This window comes from Dromaius novaehollandiae, chromosome 10 (assembly GCF_036370855.1).
Source record: "Dromaius novaehollandiae isolate bDroNov1 chromosome 10, bDroNov1.hap1, whole genome shotgun sequence".
In the NCBI taxonomy this organism is placed as follows: domain Eukaryota; kingdom Metazoa; phylum Chordata; class Aves; order Casuariiformes; family Dromaiidae; genus Dromaius; species Dromaius novaehollandiae.
Genome location: NC_088107.1, coordinates 25,877,236 through 25,886,215, shown reverse-complemented (window position 1 = coordinate 25,886,215; position 8,980 = coordinate 25,877,236). Strand labels below are relative to the sequence as shown.

Here is an 8,980-nt window from a genome sequence, read left to right as displayed (position 1 = left end):
TGTGTTGGCCGGGAATCGAACCCGGGTCAACTGCTTGGAAGGCAGCTATGCTCACCACTATACCACCAACGCATGCAGACCTACGCCTGCCTCCTCCTGCTCCTCCCAGGCACCATCTGACCCTCTCTGAGCTTTCAGGACTATGCCAGGAGTCCGAAAGGTGAGGAAGATGTAGCAGAAGGAAAAAGAACAGGAAGCGGCATTTGGATAGGGTCTTTCCCTTCCCCCGTCTCTTCTCCTGCTGCTGCAAAAACTTGCAGACGTTTCCACGTGGGGGGCCTCCCTTCCCGTCACAGAAGCACACACATCTCGGCTCGGGCCGCGTGGGAAAACATGCCCCTTTGAAGAAAATCCACCCCTCCCCATAGGTGAGCAGTCCTCTGTCAGGAAAGCTGTGAGCCTGTGCAGCTGGGAAAGGAGAAAGGTGGTTCCCACACACCCTGGCGATGCTGGGGGAAGCTGAGGATGACTAGAGGGATGGGGGGTGCACTGGGCATGCTGTGCAGCTGGAGGGACTGCGGCTGCGGGGCTTTGTCCAGGGCTGGAGCTTCGTCGCTCCAGGCAGCCCAGAAGAGGACGGTGCCCTGTAGCTGGCAGGATTCCAACCTGTGTGGGGAAACTCCCCTGGACTTCACATCCATTGCCTTCCTCGCTCAGCCGCAGCTACCCGCCCCAAACCTCTTGGCAGCAGTGATCACGTGCCCTGTGCAACGTCATCCAGCTTGCTGCGAGTTTCAGGGCCAGACTGTGTTGGGGTTTTCCTTTCCATCCTTGGGACACACCACAGCTGGGCACCCACAAACAGATGAGCACATTCAGAGCGCATTCACCACACCTGGGACTCTGAGGGAGGTGTCTCATTTACCTCCCAGTCCCTGCTGTGCAGTGAGGTGGACTGGACAAGAGGCGCCACCAGATGCCCAGCCCCGCGGAGGAAGCACTGCTGGGGAAGTCCCGGAGTTCCAGCTGCCTCCCCAGGGTGAGGAGTCTTTCCTCCCTGCCTGCCTCTGAGGCCTGGGGGCTCTAAGCACTAGGGTTGGGACCTGCGCTGCGAAGGAGAAGTGCCTGCATCCAGGGTTTCAGAGGCGTAACCCCAGGGCTACGGCTGCAGCTCCCAGCGCCTGGTTGTCAGGGTGGCATCTGGGATATGCTGATGCCGGAGCAGCATTTGACTCTCCCTCTGGCATCTCTGTGGCTGGAGGGGAGGAAGGGAAGGGAGCTCCATGTATCAGGTCTCTTAAGACGGAAGAGAAAGCAGAGAGCCCAAGAGCAGGAGCTGAAGAGGAAAGACTGCAAGGAATCCAAGGACCCCGGTCTTGAAGTTTTGAGACAGTGGAAACAGGAGACACACAAACGGCACTGTCTGCTGGCGTGGCTGCCCTCCGGCTCTAGAGAGCTGGAGAAAGAACTCAGGGGAGGCGTTAGGAGGGGTGAGCTACGTGGAAGGGCAAATGGTGGGGTGAAGGGAACCGGAGGGACGTAGACGAGTGGGGGGAAAGAGAAAGTTTGATGTCCGAGAATGAGCCACTGTAGAGGTCTGCCTGTGCACGGTTTTGTCTGGATGGTGACCACAACCCAAGTCAAGAGGCTGATCTTGCTTGAAATCCAATGTATGGCTCCAGGGATGCATAGGAGGCATTTCTGTCATTTCCGTGGCCCTGGTGCAGTGTTAGGGGCAGCTGCTGGGTTGTCAGGGTCAGCAAAAGCAAGGCTGCACTGCAAGGGAGTTTCTGTCCTCCCCTGCAGAGGCAGCTCAGTGGGGCAAACACAGACTCCTCCCATGTGTGATGCGCAGGAGACAGTGTCAGAAGGGCAAACCAAGGGGGCCTCAGCTCGGGCACACAGCCTTTGGGCTTCCTGGGGAGACATTTTTCCTCCATGGGCCCAGGCCCAGGCTCAGGCCCAGGCAAGAGGAACAGAAGCCCCCTTGAGCCCAAGCGCTGGTGCTGTCAGTGTGCAGGAGCGGCAGGGAGGGCTCTGCAAGCTCCCCACCCAGATCCTGGGGGGAGCAGAGTGGCGCAGCGGAAGCGTGCTGGGCCCATAACCCAGAGGTCGATGGATCAAAACCATCCTCTGCTAAGGCCCTTTTTTCCCAGTCCCCTCCCAGCTGAGGCCTCTCACTTTGCACACTTCCACCAGCACTCCCCTCTGTGCGGTGCTCCAGGGCTGGTGGCAGTTGTCCTGCTCCTCAGCCCCTTGCCTGTGCTGCTCCTGCCCTCTCTTTTGCTTTCTTAGCATCTTCTCTCACCTTCTCCTTTGCTTTCTTAGCATCCAGACCTCACAAAGTGCGCCTGAGGAGCAGAGAAGGCTGTGGATCACCAGGCAGACAGGAACACAGAGAGGTCCCCCCACAGGAGTGTGGGTGTCCTGGGGACAAAGCTGGTTCTTCCTTCCCTTCAGGGAGCTAAACCCCCAGCTTCCTGGTGGCAAGCGGGGACCTTCACCGCTGTGCAGGTGGAGAGGAGGTGAAGGCTGGTGCTTGTTCAGCGAAGACAAATCCAGCGGTCTGGAAGACCTGGGGGATTTCTCCTTCCTAGCCTCTTGGCTGCCACTCCCATTCGTAGGTCAGCCCGGGGCAAGGCTGAGCAAGCTTTCACAATGGGCACGTGTGCACACGCGCACACACACACTCACACAGAATACACACCCATGACCTGGCCACATGTATGAATGCAGACAAAGAGCAGTGCCTTCATGAGCACCCACAGAAACACCCACTCACGCTGGCGTCACCACCACGAATGGCCCAATCCTTTCTTCCTCGTGGGCTAGTCAGGACTGCAGTGCCACAGTGGACACCCCCTCCTCTCCTGATTCACACGTACATGCACACCTGCAGGTCCCTCAATCCCCAGCCCAGACCATAGGTCCGACCAGAGTCCCTGCCTGGGCCATGAACCCTGTTTATCCACCTCCTGCTCCAACCAGCCAAATGAGCCAAGGAAAACTTCTTTGCACATCCCTGAGATGTGACATAGGAGGCCAAGGTTGGACCTGCTCCTCATGAACAGGGAAAACTTGGCCGGAGACTTAATGACCAACAGCAGGAATAAAGCCACAGTGCTTGGGCATGCTGCGATGGTCTTAGGAAAGGCAAAGCTCGACTTGTGTTGGGACTGGCAAGGGACATCGAGAGCAAGAAGGAGAGCTTTTACTGCTGCAACGCTGTTGCTACCCTTGTTATCCCTGACTGCAGCAAGGCCTTTGGCATGGTCTCTCAGTATCATTGGAGCTAGTCTGCTGAGTTGCGGAGAGGAGACCTGGATGCTGACTTGTGTGGCAAATGGGCTGGGCTGTCAGGCTCAAAGGTTTGTGCTGGGTGGTACAAAGGCCAGCTGGTGGCTGCTTCCCAGTGTCGTCCCTGAGGGATCACTCGGGGTGCCAACGGGCTTTAACGTCTTAAGGGGTGACCTGGACAGTGGGACAGAGGGTGCTTGTAGCACATTTGTTGGAGAGACGAGTCTGGGGCGGGGCCAATGCAGCCGAGAAACTGGAGGGCAGCGCTGGTAATAGGAGAACCTCGACAGGTGGGAGAAGGGGGCCAACAGGAACCACCTGCAGTTCAACAAGGGCAAAGGCAAGTCACAGGAGCACGGTATCACAGAACCGTTGAGGTTGGAAGGGACCTCTGGAGATCATCTAGTCCAAACCCCGCTCAAAGCAGAGCCAGACAGGGCAGGTTTCCCAGGACTGTGCCCTGGGAGGTTTTGACTATCTCCAAGGGTGGGAGCTCAGCTTCTCTGGGTAGCCTGTTCCAGCATTCAACCACACTCACAATAAAACAGCTTTCCCTTCTGTTGAGATGGAATTTCCTCTGTTTCAGTGTGTACCTGTTGCCTCTTGTCTTGTCGCTGGGCATCACCGAGAAGAGTCGCACTCTGACTTCTTTACACCTTCCCATCAGATACTTGTGTATGTTGATAAGATCGCCCCTGAGCCTTGTCTTCTCCAGGCTGAACAATCCCACGTGTCCCAGCCTCTCCCCCTATGACAGATGCTGCAGTCCCTTCTTCATCTTTGTGGCTGTTTGCTGGGCTTGCTCCTGTACGTCTATGTCTTTCTTATGCTGGGGAGCCCAGAGCCAGACACAGCACTCCAGATGTGGCCTGACCTGTGTTGAGTGGAGGGGAAGGATCACCTCCTCTGCCTGGTGGCTACGCTTTTCCTGTTGCAGCCCAGGATGCTGTTGGCCTTCTCTGCCATGAGGGCGCATTGCTGTCTCATGTTCAACCTGCTGCCTGCTCGGACACCTGCGTCTTCCCCTGCAAAGCTCCTCCTTGCTGCTCAGAGCCAAGCCTTTACTGGTACATGGGGTTACTCTTCCCCAGGTGCGGCACCTTGCACTTCCCTTTGTCAAGCTTCATGAGGTTCCTTTCTGCTCATTTCTCCAGCCTGCCAAGTTCCCTCTTGGTGGCAGCACCAAGATGCGGGGAGCCAGGGCCCAGAACGACTACAGAGGCGGGCATGGGGAAAGGGCAGGACAAAGGACACCGCTGTCAGCCCCAGGCGCAGGATGGGTTCAGTCACGCTGAAAGAACAGAGCCGGAGGGCAGGGAAGCAAGGAAGACCAGAGTGCATAAAGCAATCTACCCAACAGCCATGCACGGGTATAAAAATGCAAACACGCTGAGGAAAGCCACCAGAGAAGCAGCAGCTTGAGGCCCCACTGAGATGTGAACTCACAGCTCCAGTTCCAGAGCGCAGAGCGGGGTAGCGCCATCATTCCTGGGGGGTCCCTTCTGGAGAGCTCTGGCTCAGGAGGGCAGCGGGGCCAAGGGAAGCAGACTGCAGCTCTGCTGCTGGGAGAAGTGCTGTGCTGGGGGTCAGACCTGCTTCTGATGCATCCCCTGGGGAGCATCAGGCTGCTCTGCTGCTCCTCTCAGAGGCTGGCCAAGCAAGGAGGGGCCACCCATGCTCTGGTTTAACTCCCTTCCCTGTCAAGAGGAGATCCTGCGTTCACCTTGTGGAAATGCCTGTGCTGTGAGCTTTTATCACAGAGAGCTCCCTGTCCAAGACGGATCATCCAGGAGGTTTCTGGAGGGTCTTGACGACAAGTGCCTGACACAGGCGACGGAGGAGCTGAGGAGGGCAGGTGCTCTGCTGGACCTCATGCTTACGAACAAAGAAGACCTAACTGGTCGGGAACGGGAAGGCTGGGAGCAACCTCGGCACAGTGGTCACGAGATGGAGTTCAGGCTCCTGAGCGGAGGAGAGAAAGCCCAAAGCCACAATCACAGCCCTGGACTTCAGAAGAGCAGACTTTGGCCTCTTCAGGGATCTGCTTGGAAGAATCCCATGGGACACCATCCTGGAGAGAAGAGGGGTCCAGGAGTGATGGCTGAGTTTCAAGGAAGGATCACCTCCTCAAGCTCCAGAATGGTCCATCCCAACAAGCAAAGGCCGCAGGAGGCCCGCATGGGTGCATAAGGAGCTCCTGGAGGAACTCCGACATCTAAAGGAAGCATACAGCAGGTGGAGGCAGGGACATGTGAGCTGGGAAGAACGCAGAGACACTCTCCAAGCATGCAGGGATGGGGTTAGGAAGGCCAAAGGCCACCTGGGGCTTAATCTCAGGAGGGACGTGAAGGGGAACAAGAGGTGTTTCTACGGGTACCTCAGCGGCAGAAGAAAGACCAGCGAAAGCAGGGGCCTTCTGCTCACTGGCAAAGGCGACCCCGTCACAAAGGACAAAGAAAAGGCCAAGGTACTGACGGCCTTCTTTGCCTTGCTCTTTACCGGGGTGACCGCACGTCAGGAATCCCAGGTCCCTGAAACCAGGGGGAAAGTCCAGGCCCAGGCACACTTGCCCTCAGTGGAGGAGGATCAGGCTAGGCAATATTTGAACAGGCGGGACATGCACAACTATGCACTCCTACGGGCCTTCTACGATGCGATGGCTGAGTTAGTGGATGAGGGGAGAGCAGCAGATGCTGTTTATCACAAGGGCTGTGATCCGCAGCACAAAGACCAGCTGGAGGCCAGTCACCAGTGGCGTCCCCCAGGGGTCGATACTGCGTCCAGTGCTCTCCAGCCTCTTCATTAATGGCCTAGATCATGGGACCCCAGCGCACCCTCAGCAGGTTTGCAGATGATACGAAACGGGGAGGGGTGGCCGATACACCAGAAGGGTGTAGTGCCAGTCAGAGGGCCCTCAGCGCTCATAACCCATGCAGCAGTACCTGTTGGGAGCCGACCGCCTGGCAAGCAGCTTTGCAGAGAAGGAGCTGGGACTCTGGGTGGACACCAAGTTGAACATGAGCCGGCAAGGTTCCTCTGCAACAAGAAAGCCAGCATCATCCTTCGCTGCATCATGAAGAGCCACCAGGTCAAGGGCGTTGATGATTGCCCGCTGCACAGCCCTGGCGAGACCACATGCGGAGTGCTGCGTCCAGTTCTGGGCTCCGCAGGACAAGACAGGCATGGACCTTCTGGAGCAAGCCCAGCAGAGGGCCACAAAGAGCATGAAGGGGCTGGAGCATCTGTCCTACGAGCAGAGGCTGAGAGAGCTGGCACTGTTTAGCCTGAAGAAGGCGAGGAGGGGGGTGATCTTCTCCGTGCGCATGAACACCTGTGGGAGGGTGTAGCAAACATGGAGCCAGACTCTTTTCAGTGTCATGCAGTGAGCATACAAGGGGCATTAGGCACAAATGGAGACACAGAAAATTTCATCTCCACATAAGAAAAAAATTGCTGATGGTGAGGGTGGCCAAGCGCTGCAACACACTGCCCACAGAGGCTGTGGAGTCTCCATCACTGGAGATATTCAACACCGGACTGGACAGTGTCCTGAGCAGCTTGAACGGTGCCACAGGGTACTTTCAGTACATTCTTACAAGAGGCCAGACCGGGGACATGCAGCTGGCACACTGGAGGCCCAGGCTGGTATTCAGGGAAAACTCACCAGGCTGGAGAAAGGGGCTGACAGCCAGTGCCTACAGGTCAACAACGGCAAAGGCTCGTCCTCCCCTGGGCTGAAATAACACAGGGCAGGCTGGAGGCCGACTGGCTAGGAAGCAGCTTGCTTAAAAGGGTCTTGGTGGGGCCAGGCGGACAAGAAGCCAAACCTGAGCCAGCACTATGCTCTGGCTGCGAGGACAGACAGCCACATCCTGGGCTGCATTGGCAAGCTGCAGCCAGCAGGGCAACGGCGACAGCGAGGGCGAGGGCAGCGACCCTTCCCCTCTCTTTGGCACCTGGGAGACCGACAGTGTGCCCGGTCTTGAATCTCCAGTACTGGAAAGGCATTGCCCTTGTGGAGCGAGTCCCAGGCAGGAAGACAGGGTCACCAGGGTGACTAGGGGTCTGGTGCATGTGACATATGAGGAGAGGCTAGCTTTTGGCAGCCCTAGGAAGAGAAGGCTCAGGGGAGATCTCATTCCTCTCTGCAGTTGCCCCGCGGGAGGAGAAAGAAAAGAAGGCGCTTCTGGAGCTCACAGTGACTGGGCAAGGAGCAGAGGACACAAGCTGTAGCACTGTAAAGTCCAGCTACATATAACACAGATTAAGATGAAGAATCTTTTGCATCATGGGGGTGGTCAAGCCCTGGAAGAGCGTGGTTGCTGGATTGCCCTTCTTGGGGAGAGGAAAAAGCTTGCCTACACACATCCCTGAGCAACCCGACGTAGTCGTCACTGCTTCGAGCAGGGCATTGGACTAGCTCACTCACAGAGGTCCCTTCCAACTCAAACGGTTCAATGCAAGCTGAGCAAAGCGATCGATGCTCTGCCCTTCTCACTGCTGCTGGGGCAACACCTGCATTGCAGTGCCCTGTCTGGGTCCCCCAGGACCAGAGACGCATCAGAAACCTGGAGAGAGCAACAGGCCCAGGGCCAGACTCAGTCAGGCGGGGCTGAAGCCCATGCCGTAGGAGCAGAGGTCGACGGCATTGGCTTTGTGCAGCCTGGAGGAGAGAAGGCCCGGAGGGGAGGCGGGGAAGGGAAAACCCAGCTCTGGCAATGGGAAAACAAGCCTCAGTGAGTACGGTGCAGCCCTGACACAGGCTGCGCGAGGGACACTGGCATCTCCGTGCGTGTCGGTGCTCAGACCCTGAGCCGCCGGGTGGAGCTGGGAAGTTTGGCCTGTTTGGAGCAGGACGTTGGCCCTGAGGACCTTTAGGGCGGTCCTTCCTCCCTCACCTCTTTGGGGATGTGCTGAGTCACAAGGGCCCTTGACCAGCCACAAAAGGGCTGGAAGGCAGGAGCATGCGACTGCCTAGAGGCACCAGGGGCTTCAGCAATAACGCAAACCATTTGGAAATGCCCTTCAGGAAAGTGGCACTTCAGGAAGAATGAGGACACAAGCTCGGTATTCCTGGCACGCCTGAGGCCAGGACGCCATCTCCACCAAAGTCAACAGCAGGGCGACTCACGTTTCCCTGGAGTTCAGGGATTTTCCCAGCTCTTCCACAGTACGATGGCTCCCAGCTGCTCCGGGAGACCGATCCAACGTTGCTCTGGAATGAAAATGCCTTGAATGCGCCACGCCATCCCTCACCCAGGAGAAACAGCCGCACGCTGCAGCTCGCTGCCCCGAGCCACTCCTAAGAAGCAGCCCATGCAGGCTTTTGGCCTCCGCAATGAAGCTGCTGCGCAAAACAGGTCCATTTGGGTGTGGGTCACTTTCAGGGAAGGACGCAGGAACCTCTTTGATCTCCCTCCTACACCTTGATCTGCTTGTTTGCAGGAGATTCTCCACTGCCCAAGCAGAGCCCAGACCCCCGCCTGCAAGAAGCGTGAAGGCCCACTCAAGTCCCCTACGCACATGGCTATGGAGATCCCAGAGAGTGACCGCTTGCCCTTTCCACACTGGAGGAGACCAACCCGCTCTCTGGCTTCGTCCTGCTCACCATGAACCTGCCGTCGTTCCCAGGCTCCAAGGCAGCTGACGGAGGCTGTGGTGCAGCCTGACCAGCATCAGAACTAGCAACATTGTCACAGCCCTCACTCCTGCCCCCAAGGCGCTTGCCTCCAGCTCACTAGCA

General features: G+C 57.5%; 2 non-coding genes across 2 annotated transcripts; one reads left to right on the top strand and one right to left on the bottom strand.

Moving 5' to 3' along the window:
* Window positions 1-72, bottom strand: TRNAG-UCC (transfer RNA glycine (anticodon UCC)). The gene has a single exon. It is a non-coding gene; the product is annotated as a tRNA-Gly (tRNA).
* Window positions 73-2,007: 1,935 nt separating this feature from the next.
* On the top strand, window positions 2,008-2,079 carry TRNAM-CAU (transfer RNA methionine (anticodon CAU)). Its single transcript has one exon. It is a non-coding gene; the product is annotated as a tRNA-Met (tRNA).
* The last annotated feature ends 6,901 nt before the right edge of the window (window positions 2,080-8,980 follow it).